Source organism: Siphateles boraxobius, unplaced genomic scaffold (assembly GCF_051911475.1).
Source record: "Siphateles boraxobius isolate OS27281-9 unplaced genomic scaffold, OSU_SipBor_1 77, whole genome shotgun sequence".
NCBI lineage: Eukaryota > Metazoa > Chordata > Actinopteri > Cypriniformes > Leuciscidae > Siphateles > Siphateles boraxobius.
In genome coordinates, this window is record NW_027509205.1 from 15,464,121 (window position 1) to 15,487,100 (window position 22,980).

General features: G+C 40.8%; 1 protein-coding gene across 3 annotated transcripts in view; it reads left to right on the top strand.

The window, feature by feature from the left end:
* The first annotated feature begins 17,286 nt into the window (after positions 1–17,286).
* plxna1a (plexin A1a) overlaps positions 17,287–22,980 on the top strand; it is a 226,431-nt gene continuing 220,737 nt past the window's right edge. For all 3 annotated transcript variants that reach the window (XM_077218621.1, XM_077218622.1, XM_077218623.1), the window contains exon 1: positions 17,287–17,404. The gene's annotated coding sequence lies outside the window, so the exon portion shown is untranslated. The remainder of the gene's footprint in view (positions 17,405–22,980) is intronic.

Consider the following 22,980-nt stretch of genomic DNA (forward strand, 5'->3'; position numbering starts at 1 on the left):
TTTTTCTAAATTTTACTACTTGTTTCATAACCGTTGAGAGAACATTCAAGAACATTTCCATAATGTTTGCCGAATTAAAAAATGGAATGTTCCTTTAACGTTCGAATAACCAAGATTGTTTTTTTTAAAGTATTAAAAAAACCTGGACATTTTGAATGTTCAGAGAACATTCACAAATAATGCTTTCATAACTTATTAGCGAAACATTCTTCGAACATATTTTTGCTAGCTGGTTTGCAGGCAGCAGAAGCTTGAGTTTTATTTGTTGTACATTGACGCTTCGTCCTTTGTTTTCAGCAGCAATATTTCCGCTCTTCACTGTGATGGGTTCGAGGGGAGGTGAAGGCAGCTTGAAAAGGTCGAGTGAGGCTAACACGGGGAGAAGAGAAGCGAAATGCTAACAGACACAGGCCACTGCTCTTCCCCTCTGGTAGGACAACTCTCCATAACCCTACACAGACACCATTGCATCCCCCATCACTACCAAACTGAAGCAGTATCATCCACGCCGATTCTGTGTGGGCATACGCTCATGTTAGTCATTGTGAAGACAGTGCACAAACCTTTACGGCCTTTGTCGCTGTAACCTTGCTCCTGCTCTGTCCCTGTAAAATGGAAGAAAAGAGAAAAAATGAAAAGTGTTGCGTGGGAGGATGTCAAAGAGAGAGAGAGAGAGAGAGTAAAATGAAAGTGGGCGTGAAGAGTGTGCAATATAATATAAAATAAAATAAAAGATGAGAGGAAGCGGTTAATGACCAACCGATAATAAATAAAGTGCACGTCAGATTACCAGTAAAAAGAGGGAAAAGATGAAAAGAGCAGAAGGGGGAGGAACAGGAAGAGATGCAGTGTGACAAGGAAAAGGCAAGAAGCACTTTTCATGAATACAGTATTCTTTGGTCTCATTACGTTTTTAAAACATTTAAGGCTCAAAACTTTGTTTTGTCATGAGATATGTTATATATTACGTCATAATTTCAACACACTATTGAATTATTGTTTGCAAGTTGAATTAATTTAATTGTCCAAAAACAATTTATATATGCCCTACATTATGTGTACCACCTTGTTAAGTAATTGTAAAATTATTTTTGCATTGTATAATTGTAATGTATAATTGTATAATTGTAAAATCGTGAACACAGGAATTGTAAGGAATCCAGGAAGTTTCATCATTTGGACTCTTTCTACAGCATGATGGGAAGGTGAGTAAGTGATCTCATCCCATTTTTCTTAATTTTTACAAATATTTTATTGGATTTGTCAAGCTATTCAGTAATGTTACCAAGGCTTTGAAAGAAGAAACAGTATACATTTTATTTTTTAATTACAAGCAAATATTTAGTTCAATACCTAGCCCCTACTGAGTTTTATTTTATTTAAGAATTTTATTTAATGTTTGTTAAAAAAAAAAAAAGGCCACAGATTACAGAGTTTAAAAGTTTGGTGGCAGGGTTGCAAAAACAATCATGATTTTTCTTTGAATATAAAAAAAGTTAATTTAATATTTGGATTTTGTTCTTGAGAAAGAATATTTGTAGGTATTGTAAGTATTTTCAGGCCCAATTTTGTACCCTGTTCAAGGAAGGTGCAAGAAAGATGTGTTGAACGTGCAAGTAGAAGAGACAAAATGTGAGAGAGAAGGTCTGCCGAATAAGGGAAGATGAATTACAGGAATGTGCACGATGGCGCGGCTCATTTAGGAGCTGATGTGTCGGGAAGCGGAGGATGGGTGTTAATAAGAAGCCTTATGTGGTTTTCTACGAACTGAAATGCTTCACAGGCCATGGGAAAAGAACAGAGAAAGAGAGAAAGACAACACAACATGAGCGAGGCTGCCTGATCTCTGCTGAGTCATTCAGGCGGTAGTTAAAAAGACATGAAAAGAAAAGAAAAGACAAACAATGAAACATTCAAGTACACAGGTAAGTATAAATTATTGAGCTCTTTCCAAAACAACGAAAATTGGTTCGCAGTTCATAACCCTATCAGAACAAAACTGTAGGAAGAAACCATGCTAAATTTAAATCATAAAACATTTTTTAGGAAATTTAGTACAGCAAAATAAACGGGTTACTTTAAAAAGGATTTTTAAATTAATTTCAAAAGGGAGTCGAAAACATATCAAAGGATGTCCGTCCATTCAAATTAACATCTGTCAAGTACTTGAACCTTGAATTAGGCAAATGCCAACATGGATAGGTTGCTTGACATGCCCTTAATTAAGTGTTTGATTTTAAGGACTTTTGTGTTTGCTTTTCTTCATAAACAATTTCCGAAGTAAACACATTTCACAAAAGTCTAGGTCTAGTCTAGTATACGGGTGATGTGTAGTCTAGTAAAGTCTAGGTCCTGAAGCAAAACCAGTTGAGAACCAGTTAGTTATATACATCACAACATCAATTTGCATGACTTAGGCTAGGTGGGCAGGCAAAACGCGGAGTTGTTTTGTGATTGTTGCGGGCAAAACTCCTTGATTATGGGGCCCGTTTTCTTAAGAAATGCGATGGAATATGCGGGATATTTATGCAATTTTATGCGTTCAAATTGCGGGAACTTGCAAAAATTGCGGGAACTTGCAATAATTGCGGGAACTTGCAAAAACTGCGGTTTGATGAAAAAGAGAGAAAAAAAAGTGATTCCCCAACACCCTGTTCTCACTAGGCTACAACCTTAATGTAAAGAGTCATTTCTTATTACTTCCTATGATAAGCAAGCATACTACATCACAGAAAGTGCTGGAATATTTCAGTTCTCATCTTGTTTTATTTCAGACTTAAATAAAAACATCAAACTTACAAAACATTGATGAGTCAAGCAAGTTCTGTAGCTTTACAAAAGGAATATGCTACAACTTCTGTAAAAATGAATAAATAAAATATAAAAAAATTAAAGTGTTCTCCTGTTTTACAGCTTTTCGATGACGATCACTTCATAACGTTCCCATGGCAACAGGGAGAAATGGCTGCTCTTGTGTGAAGCAAACGCAAGATTTTTCAACTTTCTGATAAGATATAGGTGACTTTTTTGCAACGAAAATGCAGGGATTATGAAATCAAGCAAGCCCTGCATATTTTGCGTGGAAATCGGCAATTTATGCGGCGAAAGTGCGTGATTACTCGCGCACCTGTCATCAATGATTACTTGCGCACCTGCATCTTGTTCCCTACCCTCATATAAGCCTCACTCACATCACAAACAGTGCAAAGTCTCGTTTCCTCTGTGATCATTCTGAGCGTTATCCCTGTATCCTGGCTGCCTGTGTTTTGACCTCCACAGATCTGATTCTCCCATTGTCTGCCGCCTGCCTCTCGACCCACTGCTTCGTCCCTGGATTTGATTCTGCTCGCCGCCAACCCTGACCCCCTGCCTGGATTTGACAAAGTGTGAGCCCGTTCTATCTTGTTGATCTTGCCAGTGCTTGACCCTTTGCCTGTCGACTACTTCTCTTAATAAAGTGTTGCAAATGGACCTGACTGCTTCTGATGATTCCTTACAGTCAGAGTCTCAAATCTGACCGATTTGATGTCCTCTATGCACTCTCATGTCTGAAATACATCTAATGCTCACTGATCATTTGATTTTAGTATCTCAAGCAGTGTTGCCAGATGTACGATAATTATCGTATTTGTACGATAATTTTGACCTCTGTACGATCAATAATGACAAAAAATCCCATAATGTACGATAATTTCAGAGTTTTCAGTCGTTCGTCTAAACACACATCCTACCGCTTCTCTCTCTGACCCAGAATCATTTCGGAGGGTCACCTGCCTGCACGCAAGTACGTATGCACACACACACACACACACACACACACACAGGCACCACACGGTGTCGCCGGCCTGCACGTCAACACTACACCCCCCCCCCCCCCCCCCCGCGTCAACAAAACGGACCCCCCCCCCGTCAACAAAACGGAACACCACCCATCCCCCCCACCCCCCGTCAACAAAACCAAACAATCCATCCTACATGTTGGGATAAATAGCTGTATTCTGCACCTTTACGTCGTGTACGATAATTTTGAACTTCTGGTACGATAATTGGATATTTCCAATCTGGCAACACTAATCTCAAGCAGCCTTTCCTTCCACTACTCAAAACAACCTCAAGATATGTTGTACTGAGGCAACATGCCGGACTTCACACAGTGAATGAGAGAACTCTGTCACATTAAGAAAAATGTGTGGCTCTAGCTACGAATTAATTCATCCTCTGTCAGAAAAGACCAAATGTCTTGCTGATCTCTGACATCCCATAATGTATTACAGCACAATGAGCTTTAGCATAGGAAAATAATTAAATAATTTTTGAAAATTAGCTGTATAAACCAGAAGACCCTAACTCTACATTTGAAGATTATAATCCTTAAATTGGAAGTACATGGTGTTTGGAGAGTTTAATGTCTGAAATACTTTCTGGTGAACTGCTTCTGTGAACAAAAACAATATTATTTCAAGATTTAAATCTTAAAGGGACAATGTGTAGGAATTTCTCCCATCTAGTGGTGAAATTGTATTTTGCATTCAAACGAATAGTGCTCTTCAGTGCCTCACTTTTTCAAATGCGTGTTGCAACTACGGTAGCCATTATGTACCAAAAAGCTATGACAGGATGTCTTCTAATAGCACTTCATCGAGTTTTCCTTCGGGTGAACATAGAGCTGCACGATTATGACAAAAATCATAATTGCCGATTATTCCCTTGAAATTGTAATTGCGATTATTAATTACGATTATCACAATTTACATTGAATATATATAGGCATATTATAATACATGTTTACACAAAAATTGTTAACACACACACAAGTACTGTCCCCCTTTACTTAACATACACATAAATTGTAAGAATGACTCATAGTAAAGGAAAACATTAGGAATATGCTAAAGCAATTAAATAGCAGCCCCAAACTAGTTTTTGTTAATACAATGTTGATATGAGCCACCACAGTCATTTAAAAATATAAAAAATAACACAAAGTGAAAATAAAGTGGCATTTTTGGGTTATGGAAACGACACCCCATGGTAAATACACAATACTAACAAGAACTGTCAATGAAACCGCTCCTGGTGAATAGAATGAAAATCATACCGGCATGCAAATCCTTCTCAGCTAACACGTGATTTATTGGTATTTTACTTTTATTCCGTGACTTACTAATTTACATTGTAACGACGTTGCATGCTCGTAGTTTCTTTTGCACTTCATACAGTGAAGCGATACTCTACGCGCGCCGCCGCATTTGCGCGTGCAATTGAAGAGTGCGCGCTACGAGCACAGTAGCCTATAACCGCTGACAGGACAGTAAAGTCCGTTTTTCTGAGGTGAAAGACTTTATTTCAGCGTATACTTACGTCACTGCCTGGTATGTCATATTGTGCTGGGTTTTCTGAAGTAGCCGTGATTCGCCTCTCATAATTTAATTATGCTCTAAACACACACACACAGAGTGGATTTTCTTTTGTAATCGCGGCTTTGAACGATTACGTAATCGTGGCATCCGTAATCGTAATCGCAATTAAAAATTCGATTAATTGTGCAGCCCTAGGTGAACAGGTTTGTTATTTCAAACAAACTGCAACTTGACACAACGAACAAATGGATGTTTGATAGAATTGAAAGTTTCCAAAGGCAGAGAAGCGACCAAAAAAAGTTTGTAATTTAGACCGTAAAATTGACTTAATGTTACCTGTTGAGAAGAAAGCAGGCAAGTTCAGCTTCTCTTTTGAAAGCTTTCTCCTGCATCAACTCTTTCCACCTGGAAAAAGCTATCCCGACATTAAACCTTGTTTTTTGCAATCTCCGGTCCTGGCTCCACATATGTATCGTCCTACATTATAAATAACCGTGCAGTGCAGCCTTTTAAACTTGCCGGGGAAGTGACAAGCATCTCTCAAATCTTCTTGTCCGGTTCAGCTGCTTTCATTCACCTGATGCTGGCTCTGAACGAAAACGCGTTGTGGAAACGCGTTGGAATAGTACTTTTTGTCCCTCTCTGCTATTATTGTTTTTCAAGATGGCGGAATGACATGGAAGCCTCAATGGACCTACCCATCACATGTATATAAAGATAGTAAATTCTAAGTCAGATCATTGGCAGAGGTATTTGTACACCATTGAAGACATAGTGTATTTATGAATAAAAATATTGATTTTAGATAATAAAATACTTAAACTACACTTTGTCCCTTTAATATTGGATTACTAAAATTTGTTAGAATTTTTTTAATTAAAAAACAAAGCAAAAATTTCCATTGAAGAAAAATAAGGATAATTCAAGCTATATTATCTAAAAAATGTTGATATCTTAAGTAAATGTATCCCATTTTTAAGGAAGAAACATGACAAGACAAAAATACGGATTATTAAACTAATATTTTTGAATTCCCAGATTGCTCCAAGGGGATTGTCTTTTTAATGTAAATACAATTGTCTTATAAATTGATGACTTACTATTTCAAAACATGCACCCGGAGTTTGTTTTTGTCCACTCAGTTTCTCACAGTGTCAACAACAAACACCTCAATTGCTTCTTTCCCAACTGTCCTATTCTTATCAGCAGATACATTATGAGCCGTCCATTTTTTCCCCATCATCCCATTCTGTCTGTCATCCCACCTCTCTCCCTCCCTCAACCTTGACAGACTATAATCCCCATATTTTGTCTGATCATATCACTTCTGCTACATTTGGCTGGGCTAATGCCCCGCTGCGGGGTCTCATGTGGGGGTTGAGAAAGGAGCGGGGCCCTCTCCGGCCATTTACACAGAGTGTGACTGCCATTACGCCATCACTTTGCATTTAGATAACTGCCAGTGCACCTAGTAAATCAGGCCGTGTGCATCAACGTCAGTCTCCCCAGCTGAGGAGAGGAAGGGGGGGTTTGCCACCTGATGGAAGCCCTCCATCAAATCAGCATCTACTGTAGATCCACACCTCAGTTTCTCTATTAGACGCACACATCAGAGATTTGGATAGGCCAGTAAGTTAAGGCAGAGATTGCAGTCATGCACATGCAAACAGGAAATTCACACCATCTTGAGATTTGCTGTTATGCGTTCATGTATCGTGAAAATTGAGTTGCTCTTTCATAGCTCAGGAAACTTAATAGAATGTTTCATTTAAATACCAACATTGCATGAGAGGGTTCTCCTAATTCATTAAAAGTTAAATGAGAAAAAATAGAAAAGATAAAAATGAGAAAATTTAAAATAAAATGAATGTGGATAGCATAGATCATTTAGACTTAGAATAATTAGATGAAAAAATTAAAATATTGAAATCCATATTGGTAAATCTGTGCAGTTTGACATATCTTCTGAAACTCTATGAAAGACACATATGAGATTTCAGTTTTTAATGAGAAACATTATTATTGAAATCTGTCTTGGCAAATAAGGGCACACTCTGAGACATCACTGAAAATTCTGAAATGTGAGTTTACCATGGTCTTTGTTCTCAGGAAACCAGTCTGAGGAACAGGAGACTAACAAAAATTTTAAAATTTCCTTCCATTTATTCTTATTTCTGTCCAGGAAAATTAATTGAGATCTCATCTGTGATTGTTCTATGAATGAGTCTACTGGACACGGACCCTCAACACAACTGAAGAGTGAGGTGAGCCAATTTAGCTTTACTAATGAATGACCAGTCAAATCCTCTCACACTTACACTCAGAACAGCCAAGGTACGATGTAAGCATCTCTCCAACATTAAACATATTATATTTATGATCACCTGAATACTCCACATCACTTTATTTCGTTGGCTAAAGTGCAGTTTCACTTTGGCTAAAGTTTCACTCCTCCAAACACGTCAAAAATTCTTATTTAAAAAGGTTCTAGAAATAACAACATACTACTGCAAGGACAAAGAAAGTCGTGAGATCTGACAGGGAATGAGACTCTCTCGCTTACTCTTACCCCCCTTTCTTTCTGTTCCTGTCTCTTCCTCTCGCACTTGCTTTCAAGGATGGGTGCTCCCCCAGGGCTTCGCCAGCCCTCCTTTCTCCTCATTCATTTACACCACTGCACTGATGCATGTTGGGATTGATAACATGGACACCTTCTCTTATCTTGTCTTACAGTAGTCCTATGAGTAGGAGTTTTTTTGTTACTGAACGGGCAAGGAGCAAAGGGATGTCACAGGTCTGTATGCGTTGCCAGGAAGTTGAAAGTTCTTGCACCTTGCTAGGAAAAAAGATTTAGTACAATGTAGAAGATTCAATTGTTCTCAGTTGATCTTAACTAAAATATAAAAACACCACGGTTCAATCCCGATTCTATAATTTAATAGAGCCGAATGTTTGACAGCCACTGGGATGATGATTTGATTGATGATGTGTTGCTGAGTATGTGCATCTTAAACTGTTATTATTCTTCATGCATCCAGCCCTTTTCTCTCTGTATTTGTAGCTTAACAATGTCTCTGTCACAACTCAATAATTCATTTCTGTTTGTCAGAAACCAATACAAGGTTGTTGCTGAGTGGACGGGTGTTGGTAAGTGCTGCCGTGGTGACAGTAAGAAGCAATGCATTACGTCGATAGATGGCCGAGAGAAACGGGAAGCGATGGCCAGCTCCTGCAGACACTAGGAACGCTTCATGGCCCGGTGATGAATCGCAAATAGAAGATCAGGGTCTGGCACATGAAAGTGATTGGGAGGAGGGAAGGAGGGGGAAAGAGACACAAAGAGAGAGAGACTCCCTTTACACTAACCGTGTCAGGCCTTAGTCTTTGACTTCGGTCGGGACTAATATTCGCTCTGATATGGGCAAGTAATTGGTGTCTAGGGATGTTAGACAACAATGTCTTATACGTAACATAAAAGGCAGCCAGAATGGACCAGTATAGGGTGCAATATTTAGTCAGGGAGGCGATGCACGCATACCGTGAAAGGCAATTAAAACTAAGGGAGTGACATTTGGGTGATGCACTGACCAATTAGGGGGGCAGGACTGGGCAAGCAATTACAACCATTTTGGCAGAAGCATATGTAGTCTTATTCTCTGCTTAAGTTTGATTATGAATTCACTTATGTTTTGTAGGCAAATATGAAAAGTCATGAACTAATTTCCGAGGTTGCTGACTTTGTTATCATATCCTAGTGGAGAGGTTAAAATGGTTGTGGAGCTTAGAGTCAGTTGGCAGTTCCCTTTCAGTCACTCACGTTCGACGTAGTCGACTGGTTGGGATCACGCTTAGGGAAGCCTGTCATCTTCGAGTACTGTTAAAACGAGCCAATGCACATTGGCGTGCAAGATCTGCATCTCACACTCCGCCCTGCGGCACAGGTATAAATACGGAAGTGGATGCACGGACCAGTTGTCTTTCGCTTCGGAGCCGATTGGTCTTCATGTTGATGTCTCTGAAGAGTGATGTTATATTACAATGAGCGAGTGTATCGGCGCTTCTTCAGGAAGTCTCTCCCGGTGCTGTTGGTTCTACAGCGCGAGTGCAGCGGTGGTTGCGAGCCTTCTGAGCACTCAACTGCTGTTTTAACAGCATCACAATTCTGTGTTTGTTTGTCTGACAACCGGTTGAGGGCGAGGAAAGTGAGTGCTTCACTGGTACAGGCTGCACCATCCCTGTCAGTGTTGCCACGATCATTGCCCTGTTTGCTCCGGCACTGGTGAGAGTTTTTCATTTCCTGAAAGAGCAACATGGGAGCGTTTGCGTCTTTTTCAAGATATCATTCCAACTCTGCGTTTCTGGATGTGGCCGTTCCCTGCCCCCCTCTGATGGTCACAATTGTTGCATCACGTGTTTGGGCTTACAGCACGCTGAAGCAGCTTTTGTGGATGGTTCATGTTCCCATTGCGGGAATGTGACTGTCTCGGTGTTGAGATCGAGACTCGCCTTCGTCAACACTGCGACCGTTGCGTACATCAACCATCAAGGTGGTCTACATTCCCATCGCATGTCCTAACTCGCTTGCCACCTCCTCCCTATGGAGTCAGAAGCATCTGAGGTCGCTTCATGCCATTTATATTCCCGGCCTGCTCAATCGTGCTACCGATGAGCCCTCACGACAGCCTGTGGCCCAGGGAGAGTGGCGACTCCATCCTCAGACGGTCCTGCTGATCTGGGACCACTTCAGGGCCGCACAGATAGATCTGTTTGCCTCTCCGGACTTGTCGGCTGTTTTACCGACAAGTCCGGAGTTGCCAGTTATATTACTCCATGTAAAAGACCGGACCTGGTTCCCCGAACTTATGTTCCTCTTGACAGCCCTGCTTATGCCCTGAAGTGGAACCTGTTCATTGAGTGGAGACCCCCGAAGGTGTTCGATCGGTTCCATGCTTTCTTTCCTACAAGATGGGTTGGAGCAAGGCTGTCTCCCTCCACCCTCAAAGTGTATGTTGCCTCTATTGCCAAGATGCAGTGGATGGGAGATCCTTGGGAAAGCATTACCTGATTGTCAGGTTCCTGAGGGGAGCGAGGAGACCACCTCACGCCCCCTCTATACCCCCTTTTCGGACTTATCTCTAGTGCTGTCCGCACTGCAGAGACCTCCCTTTGAGCCTCTGCAGGCAGCTGAGAAAAAAACCCTGTCTTTAAAAACAATTCTCCTGCTTGCTTTGGCCTCCATCAAGAGGGTAGGGGACCTGCATGCATTTTAGGTCGACGAATCGAGCCTGGAATTCGGGCTGGCTAACTCTCACGTTATCCTGACACCCCGGCCTGGATATGTGCCCAAGGTTCCTACCACTCCCTTTCGGGACCAAGAGGTGAACCTGAAAGCGCTACCCCCGGAGGAGGCAGACCTAGCCCTGGCTTTTCTCTGTCCCGTCCGCTCCTTGCGATTATATGTGGACAGAACACAAAGCCTCAGGACCTCAGACCAGCTCTTTGTCTGTTACGGAGGCCATCAGAAGGGAAAGGCTGTCTCCAAGCAGAGATTGGCCCACTGGATAGTGGATGCCATCATCTGTGCGTATGAGTCCCAAGATGCACCTTGTCCCCCGGGACTGCGAGCTTACTCCACTCGGAGTGTAAACACCTAACGAGTTCGCTAGATTCTATAGCCTACGTGTCGAGCCGGTTGCTTCCCGTGTGCTCTCTTCACATAGAAGCCAGTTAACACCGTAAGCCCCGCTCGAAGTGTCAGCTTGCTACGCCATTCCCCTCCTTTGGACTGGATACGTGCGCCATTCTTGCTCCAGTTGAGTTCCCCTTTTGCCGAACCCTGTTGAGTTCCTCCACACTCCTTCGGCGTTGGACGTGGCGGAGCGTCCGATGCTAGGCCTCCCACTCGTATGCACTGGTGGAACTTGTGCTAGGCTGGGTCCATATGTTGTGATCCCTACGGCGATCCAGAATGTGTATTCTTCCACGGTACAGCTCCCTGCGGTGAGCCTGTGTCTTTCCCTTGGCAGAGTTGAGTCTCCCCCTGTTATAGGCTGGAGCCACCCCAGGGACATTCCATATGTTGTACTGCCCAGCAATCCGCCCAGTGCATATCCGAATTTTACTAGAAGGCTTTTGTCTAGGCACTGGAAGGTGGCAGCACTAGTGGCGTTTTAATTGGGATCCCAATCAGTCGACACGTTGACTACTACTACCTGTAACCCTCGTTCCAGTTGCCACTATTGCTGGACCACCACTGACTCCGGGCTCTGCTCGGATCCTCAGCGAAAAACAACTGTATAAATACTTCCGTATTTATATCTGCGCCGCGGGGCGGAGTGTGAGATGCAGAGCTCGCACGCCAATGTGCATTGGCTCGTTTTAACAGTACTCGAAGATGACAGGCTCCCTAAGTATGATCACAATCAGTCGACACGCCGACTATGTGTCTTTTCCCTCCTTCAGGGAACGAGGGTTACATGTTCACACAGTTCAGTTTAGACTCCCTTAAAGGAATAATTCACCCCAAAATTAAAATTATCCTATAGTTTACTCACCCACAAGCCATCATAGATGTATATGATTTTCTTCTTTCAGCCAAATGCAATCAGAGTTTTTATTAAATAATATCCCGGCTTTGTAATGGCATTGAATAATGTCCAAGTTTTTAAAGCTCCAAAAAGCACATCCATCCATCCATCCATCATAAAGTAATCCATATGACTTCAGTGGGGTAATAAATGCCAAGACTTTATAAACTAGAATCACTGGCTTCCGGCAACCGCTGTACGCGTGTTCACAAGAGAGTCAAGTTCCGGCGGAAGGGTGACCTCTAACCCGTCGTAGGACGGATCTCCTCTTAACTTAAATCTAAATCCTCCTATATTTTTCTTTAAAACTTCTCATTTTAGACTTTTAAAATCCTCTGTGCTTCCGTGTTTGTCAGTTCTCACCTACTTCACACGTCGGGTCTGAGGTTGCCTTTTCGCCAGAACTCGACTCTCTCATAAACGTGCTTACTGCCGTTGCCAATGATTATAGTTTATTAATATGTATATTTGTCTTGGAATCTATTAACCCACTGGAGTCTTTTGGATTACTATAATGATAGATGGATGTGCTTTTTTGATCTTCAAAAACAGGGACACTATTCAATGCCATTACAAAGCTGGGAATGCCAGGATATTATATCCGATTGTGTTCTGCAGAAAGAAGAAAGTCATATACACCTAGGATGGCTTGAGGGTGAATAAATTATGGGATAACTTTAGTTTTTGGGTGACCTATTCCTTGAAAGGGATTGTTCACCCAAAATTGACAAGACAAGACAAGCAATTTGAGATTCACACTTGTTAGTCCATGTTCACACAGCAACAGAATATGGTAGTCCGTCCTTTATTTGAGTCCTTAATACGGTTACGTTCACACCCAGTTCAGTTATTTACAGGAATGACAACCTCATTCTATAACAGAACTCACACCCCTAAATTTTCAGGTCTCACAACCACATTCTGGAAAAACGCGCTGTGTGAGAATGGACTGGACAACTAGTTGTCTGTCATGTCATTAATGTGAGCATGTCTACAGTGTGTTATGGGTTTTCAAGTGTGGTTTCGCTTTCAGTAACTTACAGCGAGCAACTGAGATATAAGCTGTGTGTCATCTAATGGTTTTACATTAGATCCAATCACTGTTCTATACTGGAGCCTCTTCCGTCAGTTTTGTGTTACTGTATATGCACGACTCAAATGCTCTGCTCTCCCCAGATAAAAAAGCAGTTGTCGGTTAATGAAGATTTGACGGATGAACTCGCAGCTCGACTCAGAGAAGTTGCAAGTTTGAACGGGACATTTCGAGACTCACGCCTGTACATAAATGCAGTTGTCAATCCCAAAAACTGATAGTGTGAATGTAGCCTTATAGTAAACAGTAAACTTAGTAACAGTTGTCAGTACCAAACTCTGACTGTATGAATGCAGCCACTGTGTTCACAGTGTGTGCGATCTCTGTGTGATCATATTGCGAGGTCATGCTGACCAATTTAAATTTGAGACTTATCATCAAATATTATTGTAAAATCATCAGCATGTCTTCAAGTTGCATATATCATGCTTTATTCCAGGCTTCCGTATCAATATTATTGATTTTTATGTGAAGAGCAGGAAACATAAAAAAAATATAAAATCAGCTATTTATATAAGAAATATATCTCTTACATAATGACTTAATGTTCCCGCCATATACAAGACATGTAAAGACGGACATCAAGGCCCTGTACATCCGAAATGTAACCTACAACCATTATACAAACACACACTTAGTCTAAGGTTTAATTACCCAGCCAGGGAGGAACAAAATGAAACTTATTTCTGGATGCAGACACCAGACAGTGTCCCCACACCCACGCTCCTTTGCTCTCTGCTCCTTACTGTCCTCGCACCAATCATTTAGTGAGTTAGACAGACCTAATTCATACAGAACTGCAGTGTGAGCAAAGAAGGAAAAGTGTGTCTGTGATGCTCCACATGATCAAAAAAAAAGCATTAAAGAACAGAGGAAAAAATGCACTTGTTTTCCGCCGGTTCATCCGACTTGCCCCAGCCGCACATCACAGGGGTGCAGAAGCAGCCGGTCCTTTCTCTTCTTTTTGATTTGTGCTGGAGAAAAAAGAAAGTGTTTGTCCCTAATTAGCTTCCCCTGCTCCCGCTTTCACACAAGATTTTAATTATGATTGGGTGTTGCGGTGGATGTGAAAGAAATGCATGGCTGACATCAGGGCGGCACTGGCCAGGAAAGATACGCCATGAGCCCCGCAAGCAGTCATGTATTGTAAGGAAGTCTTTGCTTCTTGGTGGAACAATGTCCTGTGAAGAAATGTGCGACCGTGAACCGCAGGACGTGAAACTGGAGGCAGAGAGCAACTTACAGCTGTGTGTTTGCAAAAGCAACAGCCATCGCAGCAGGCCTCCAAAGACATGTTTCTCTAAAAGGTTTCGAATAGGTAACTGGGAAGGCTCTGTTACAGCCCACATACTGGTCATGTATGGATACGGCTGGGAAGTGGGAGCATTCTTGTATTCATTTGCAGGGGAATGTGCTAGGGATACACACACACAAAAAAAGAATAATATCCCTGCACTCACCACCTGCTTTACCAAAATTCCAGAAGTTAGAGAGAAAGGTTTTAGACCTAATCAATCTAAGTCAGACTTTCCTAATGACAGCGACCTTGCAAACATCCCCAGGGATGAGCGGCACACTTACATTCAGAGCACTTTGTTTTTAAGATGCAAGGCCAACTACTGAATGACCTAAGCCATCCCACTACACCTGACTCTAGAAGCACCTGACACCTTCACTGTGATTTTGCCAAGACATGTTGCTGTTGCATGTTCCTGTCCGAAAACTTATCCCTAAAATCAAAGGGAATAACATTGATGTAGAAGCACCAAGTTGTAAACTTGAAATAAACTGTAAACTAGTCCAATCAAATCTGATTGGTTGATTGGAATGTTGTTCCAGGATCAACAAAGATGGCTTGGACTAGGTGAAATCACATTCACTCCAGACCAACACCTGTAGGAGCTCTCTGTTCTCCTCTTTCATGTACAGATTACTGCCTGTTGAACTCTGTAACTCTTGGGAGTCTTTAAGTTGAAGCCCTTCAATTTCTATCATTCTCTCGGTATGATTTTGTGAATTAGTCAATGATTTCTAGACAGTTTTGAGCAGCACGACTCGATGATGTACATTTTGTGGTGGTATTAGTCGTGCAAGCCAAACATTTGACTATTGGTTAAAAGTCTGATGCATACAGTAGCTTATTCTGGCTAAGATTGTCAACTTATCCTAAAGAAATTAGTAAAATACACATTGTGGTCACAATTTCCTTCTACCAAAAGGTTAGAGTGCTGACTATTTAATGAAAACGACATATTGCAAACAATTTGGAAGATACAGTTTGATTTGATGAAATTCATTGAAGATGCTAGCTATGGACTATAAACCTTAAAAATTCCAAATTTCAGAACTTTCAAACAAGACTTTGTCAAGCCACCATGTAAGGTTTTCTAGTAAAAAATGAATGAAAATTTATTTAAATGAATGGAGTTGAATTTCAATGACAGAAACAAACTTTGAATTCCAGCTCAACATAAAGATTCTCATCTTACATTTACTAGCAAAACTTTTTCTAGTGGGAAGACCATTAGTCGATACGTTTACCACCAGAAAACAGCAGCAAATTTGTTTGCATTTAGTCCTCAAAGTTCCTTCACCTGTAGCAGATCAATGGACAATTGAGACTCAAAGCACCTCAGCCTGATGCTCATGGATTCTGTCATTTTTCTTACCCCATCAGATTCTGCTTTATTTTGTTTTGCTGACATGAAAAACATGTTTGCCTAAAATATTCTTAACGCTGTTCATTTATGAAATGGTCACTGGCCCATTATATTGTCACAAACACAATATACTGTATGTCGATTTTTTGTAAACACTTTTTGGTCAAACAGCATCTTAAGGACAAAATAAGGGTAGACACTCTTATTTGTTGTAAATAGATTGAAGTATACATCCAGTGACATTATACCGGAATGTGCCTCACATCACTGAAGAACTGTATCTACATAAAAAACAATGCAACAAAATGTTATAAAGGTAGAGTAGAATTTTAGCTGAAGTTGAAGTTGAAGTTTTGACTGTTCTGACAGCCTTGTTTGTGCATTCAGGCGCTGTCTTCAGTCTAGCTCTGGATTTGTCAGTGTGTGTGCAAGTTTGATCATAAATCCACAGTGTTTATCAGAGAAGCTTTGGTTTCTCTGTGAGGAAGGGTATGTGTGCAGTAGGATGATGGGATTGTAAAGCTCAGCGGGTGTTTAAATACATTCTAACATGAGATGGTCTTTGTCTACCACTGGTCAAACAAGAACCTAACCTCATTGTAATAAGGATTTATAATACTATATAAGTATGTCTAAGTATTGTTTTTAAAAATTGTTTATTATGTCTCAAGGGCCTTTCACACTGAGCGTGATTAAGCAATGCGAATGTATGATGCGATTACATCCTTGAATCTAAACAATAGATCCCTATTAGTGATCAAGGATAAAGCAACAAGTTTGCAATTGAGTATTTTCAAAATTCAGACAATTATTTTCTGTTTGAAAATAAATAGCATATTTTTTATATTTATTCTTCTATATTCTGTATTTTATGTCAGTCTGCACTGTAAAATGTCAATTTCTATTGCATGCATATGTCTCTCTGAAAACACATGGGTAGAAATCTAAAAATATTGGGTAGACTGGGAGTGTGGTGTCACATTTTCAAGGTACAGCTTGTAATTCCTATACCTTTAACAAAATAAAATATTCACATATCTGTCTGCAACAAATTAGAAATGAAGCACTATAATGAATGTCTATTTTGTAAATGTGGTCCAAAAACAAAAAAACCCTGTTGAAACTTATGCTTGTTCAAAATAATTATTATGCCAGCCTCCATTTATTTTAATCATTTTTATTTAAAATAAATTAGATAAATATGAAGGAAATATTTAACTATTTTAGCTAATTTAAAATTGGTTTAAATGGTGTCACAATTCATCCTGTGTTACAATACTGCTCTAATGCTGTTTTATTCATATCTTCTACTATTGTATGCTTGGCTGGCATACACAAAAGACAAACAAACCATCGTCTCTGTGATTGTAATAAATGTGCCTAGATACATCGACAGGTGGTGCAACGGACTGGTATTCAAGACTACAGACTGTAGGTTTCGCCAATACAGGCTCCAGCGCGCTCAATGTCGCCGCCTGGCCGCGACGCGAGATATATGTATCTGGCAGCGCGTTCCCTGAGTCTCAAAACGAGGCTGCGTCTCGACCAGGGCGCGCGGACTGCATTCCTCCTCATTCATGCCGTGCTGAGACTTCACACTCGGAAAGTGCACGCGGAGCTTTACACACTGCTGCCGAGAAAATGTACTCAAGTTTGAGATTTTACGCATGGCGAGGATAATAAACCAAGGTATCAAGAGCACAAGTAAGTAACCTCGGTTCTTTAAGCACAGGCGAGACTTTTCAATGCAGTTTGTTTGGGGGGAAATGCAGTTTTTTGAGATCAGATTCGTGTCGCGCGCTGTTTTCTTCGGCATTCACTGTGAATGTATCGATACTTGATTGCGTCGGAACAGCCGAGGAGTGCGATGTGGACATTTTATATGCGGTTTGACACCTCAGTGTCTATTCACTGACGCTTAAAACAAGCTGATATTTGCATTGAACAGCAGTAGTGGAGGACTAACTTGGTCAGATTCCCTGTGGTTTAATTGCTTTACTGAAATAAGTAACAAACAGGTTATTTGGGTACAGGGGCGTTCTCTGAGAATATGCAGAATGTGAACGATGCATTTGTTGGATAGCGCAGTTTACCACTGCATATCACACTTTTAGGGATAATATTAACTGCATAGCGAGGGCTGTTTTATATGTTTGAATATATAAACCAGGCTCTGCCCAACGCCTCTTAATTGTTCATTATTTGGCTATTGGATTGTCAGTATCAATGTGACAGTATGTGGGTTGGCTGTCTGTAAAATCTCACCAAGACTGATTCAGCTGGGGATTCGGGAATATTGGATGTAGGTTACAACAGTTAGGCATGAGAAAGGCTGAAATCTAAGATTAGACAATTTTCTAATTGTAATTTCACGCATGTATCCGCATAGCCTTCACATATAAAGATCTATCAGAGTAGCTATATGGCTTTTATTACGGTTAAATTACCTATTTTGTGAAGCAGACATTATAGCAAGACTATATATATATATTTTTTTTTGGTTGGCGGGCAACTGTTTGACAGTCGAAGGTTGGTGTTTATGTTGTGAACGAATATGATCTACTTCATTCCTTTTTTTAAAAAATAACATGATGCTGTTATTAATGATTTTAAGACCTAGTAGCCTACGTGTTTTCTTGCTGTAAGTGAGCCGAAATATTACGTTTGTCAATGTTTTGATCTTGCTCTGCGTCCTTCCAGTGTTCGATATGGCTTTGGTTTTTCATATGACTGATAAGAGTTTATTATGAAAGTAAAGGTGTTGAATAGACAGCTCGGAAAATAATCATTACACATTCAGCCTATTGAAATTTGGTCGTTAAAACGCAAGACTTAAATGTCTCAGATAGCACTCGTAACCGGGCTGAAATAGTTAATTGTGGGGAAATAAGCAGACTGTCCAAAAGTTACGTGTTTTATATAAACTCATATTCTGTGTTTATTGAGAGTGGCAACTCTTAGGCTACCTTTTGGGCGCAACGATGGATCACAGTGATGCCATTTCAGTTCCATTCTTGAAGTAGCGCCGAGTAGCCTATGACATGGTTTATTAGTAGGCTAATAATGGAAATTCCATATATTCCTCTATGGTAGCCTACTCAGCCTATTAAATAGCTAAGCGAACAAAGATGTGTTAAAGCGAACAAAAATGTGTTAAGATGTAACACTTAGGCTAGCTTTTCATTAATATTAGCTAGCCTACTGAATAAGAACTGTTTAGAACAAAACGTGCGTATTTGTTTTAAAAGGCGTATTTTGGAAAATTTACTACAAGAATTGGTCACGTTTTGTTTTTGATTCACTAAGAACAATCCACTAGTAAGTGTCCCTGGTAGTTTGATGAAGTTTGTGTTATGAAGTGATGTTAGAGCATCAATCTCAACGTTATAGGCGTAAAATGTCCAACTTTATGTCAAAGCGGTTCGCCTATGTGACGCTGTGAGAAACGAAGTGCGGCATGTCAGAATTAATATCGCTATGAGTCGTTAAGTTCCGCGCACTCTGCCTTTGCCGTGATTGACTGGTGTTTTAAATATCCCTGACATCCTCACCTTCGAGCTTGTCAGTGCCAGCCTCCTCCCGAGTCTCTCTACCGGTGTGGCGTGGGCTGTGGGCTGCATAACCTCCGTGCCCACTCTACATGACATGAGGCGCTGCGTGCAGACAGAGACAGTTTTGGCGCCTTTCCCCACACTAAATAACGTCTGCTGCATTACAGTACTACGTCACATTTACAGAGTCACGAGCTACAATTGCATTTATAGAGACCGAGACTAGTTGTCACACTTTTTATTACAGTGAATATTAGGGTGGGTTTATTTTGTATAGTCAATTTCTGTGTGAGCAAATGTCTTAAATGGATGTATATAACATGTGCTGTTGAACACACTGATGTTGTGACAATGTGCCCCAATTGTGTTTACCCAACAGTTTTAGAAACAAAATATTGGAATTGTACTTTGGAGGAGACAATTAATAAAAATTGATATCATTTTATTGGTTTTGAAGTAGGGTTTTTAAAAGAAACGAAACTCTTGACGTTTGAATCTTTATACCCTTGTGACAACTAGCCTCACCCACACATACATTGATTAAATAATAAATTTATCATTTTGCCCACAAGCATCTCTCCTTCATATTTATAAGCCTTAGCTGCCAGTTTTTCGGTTTCCTTTTTCCTTTTCTTGAATAGAGAGCTCTTAGATTCTCATTAGCTACTTGTCTTTTTAGTTTCCTTCAGTATCATTTCTAGGACAGACAATGATATCTTTTTGATTGAGTTTATCATAAAACACAAGTTATTTAATTTACTCTTCCAATCCATTATCAGCTCTTTCTGCACCTCAAATCTGTGGAGACGTCAAACTAACACAATAAAGGCAGTCAGGCCTGAAGTGTTTTGAAGCTGACTGTATCAGATCAGAGGAAGAGATAATAAAATTGTTTCTCCCTTCACTTTTCTTCTTGTATGTACGTTTATATAAGTGTGTGCCAAAGGCTGACAGATGGTTATCCCTCTGAGAAAGTGTGTGATATTTAGATACTTCATGCCATAGGAATATGACAGGAATAGAGATTAGGCTACCATTTTATATTTGATCATTCTTACTAGCAGCCTACTCGGTTGTATTTTAGTAATGCAAAGAGCGCTGTTGCATCAAATTCATTATCATTTCCCTTTTCTGAGTTACTGTGTGTGTATAAATAGTTTTTTGGCTTGAGCAGTGTTTGGAGATTGAAGGGTCAGGCCATGTTTTGTTTGTCATGGCCGTCGTCCAGAGGAGATGCAGCTTTTCCTGCTCCCTCAACAGACTGGAGGTCTCAGCTGGGAACCTCAGTGAAGGATCAGTGCCACTCATGATGTCAGGACAGCAATGATGAGCTCTCATTCTTCTTGTGTTTTTCCAGCCCTCTTTTTTTTTTCAACCGCCCATCAAAATAAAATTACTAACAACTGGTTTAGGAGGGGGAAAAAAAAATCATCCCTACATTTGTTTTGAGCTGCTGCATTGTTTTGGTGTCAAAGAATTGAGGCCGTTAGTGAGATTAGAAGCTTTCCTGGGGTGACCAATGAAGCTTGACCATGACCAGGAGTATTCCATTCCAGAAAACATGATTCAGCAGTTTATAATTCAATGGTATAACATGGCACCATATTCTAGGAATAGATAAGTCATGTGTTTGTGATGGAGAGAGCACAATCCGTATGCATTTGGGACTGACTATTTTCCACTGTCGAACTAACCAGCTGTGTCTTGACCAGTTCCTGGAGTCCAACTATTCGACTAGCGCTTGAAATACCAAGTGTGACCTTTGACATCATTGTCAGGCCAGTGAATGAAAGTGTCGAGGGCCCTCAAATGAGCTTTTGCAGCCTTCACCCATCTTGGGTTGGCCCCTGACCCCTTGTGCATATTGAAAATTACATCAGTTAGCGTTATTAGTGATACATGCTGTTAGATTTAAATTACAACGTCTGGGACCGTTAATGTACGTCAATACCAGTCAGCGGTGTGGATTTCTCTTCTGGGACTGGGTGGAGGGGACATTTCCTCTCACCTCTCCTTTGTAGTTTCCAGGACAGCGCATCTATCCCTCGGCCTTATCGGGGCTTGGATCCGATCAATGCTATCTGCCATCTGCTTGCAGACTACAGCTTTACCACCACCCTCTGTGGAGTTTTCTATGGCCCTTACAACTGATCCTGGACAGCATTTTTACGACACTCACAATGTATTATGTTAAGCATAGGGTAGGTTTCACTGATGCCAAACCAGCTGTTAAGGGTATTATTAACTGGTGCCGTTGTGTTTTTCCTTTTCGCTCGCCTGTTTTGTATTGAGAAGGGCTTTAGGGCTCTTATAATGGAAGTCACAGACTGGCAGCATCTTGGAGCCAAATTTCTTTTTGCTTTATTCAAAGGCGTCCCTCACAACGTATCCCTTCAGGTCTGGTTTGAATCGTGTGTTTATTTACCCCTTGTGATGAAAGTGACTCTGAAAGATTCGCTGTAGGCAATGCGAAGTTAGTAATATACACATGCAAACCCTTATAAACATACTTGGCTATTCGTATAAGTAAATTTGGGCTGTATGTGCAAAATCCATTTCCCACCTTTCTGTTCATTGTGGTCTAAGCAGGTTTGCTCTTTGTGATGCCTCCTTATGGTATAAGCAGTGTGAACTCAATAATAGACTATTTACTGTCTGGTTCATTTCATTTGGCCGTCGTCTTTCCTTGGATACTGCCGCTGAAGCACTTCCTCAGGCAGTTGTGGTTTGTGTACTGAAAGCCAGTTAAATAATGCACGATCTCTAGACTGGCCATGTAAGTAAGACTAAAAGTGATGGGGCCCAAGGGGACGTCCCTCTCCGAGGACCACAGATGCTCTAAAAGTCCTTTCAAGAGGTCAACAGTAGCCATATAGGTGTGTTTTCAATGTGTAAGAAACTGGATAGTATGTGCAGGATATGGTGTAGTTTACAATACGTGCTCCGTGGAGTTGTTTCAGCAAATCAATAAATGGATAAAGCTAGCTCTTGATAGATTGATAGATGTAATATTTCATGATATTGAATTGGTTTTAATAAGAGCGTTGAGCTTGTTAAGTAAGTCCTGGTGTTCAGTCGCCTCTTAATTAATATCTCATTAAAAGACGGCGTGTATTGATCTCTCTGGGTAATGTTCAACCTTTAATACTGCCAGAATGGATTTAGATAGTTGACCTCATAATCTCAACTGTTTTCGCTTGGGGTTCATTCGGGCATTATAGATCGGGACCTTTGCTTTGTAATTTTGGCTGCTGGTGATCTTTGCTTGGCTGGTTTTGGGCTAAAGGCGGGTTTGATTTGAAGCTCGCTTTGTGAGTTGGTTTTCATTCAGGATTAGGTCTAATCCGGGTGAGAGAAACCAGCGCATTGGATCTGTCGTGTCAGGCTTATCCGTTGCCGGAGTAACAGAGGACTGTGAAAGGGTTAATTGAAATCCCAAAGCGAGGTGACGTGTCGCCCTAATCCGTGCTGGCCCTTGACCTCTAACCTCACGGGGGGTCTTTGAGGGAGGACCTCCTTGTCATTGAAGAGTTCTTGGGAGCCCACCAAACTTATCATTCCATAATGATGCTTTCTGACAGAGGAGCAGCTCGGGAAACAGAAATCATTAATCATGTTTCTAACAGCTAATCATGTTTTTCCAGCAGTTTGAGAGCGAGCAAGTCAAGGAACAGACTGCTTCTTTTTAAGAAGGCGATTATGCCAACAACAGCACCAAATGAGTGAACT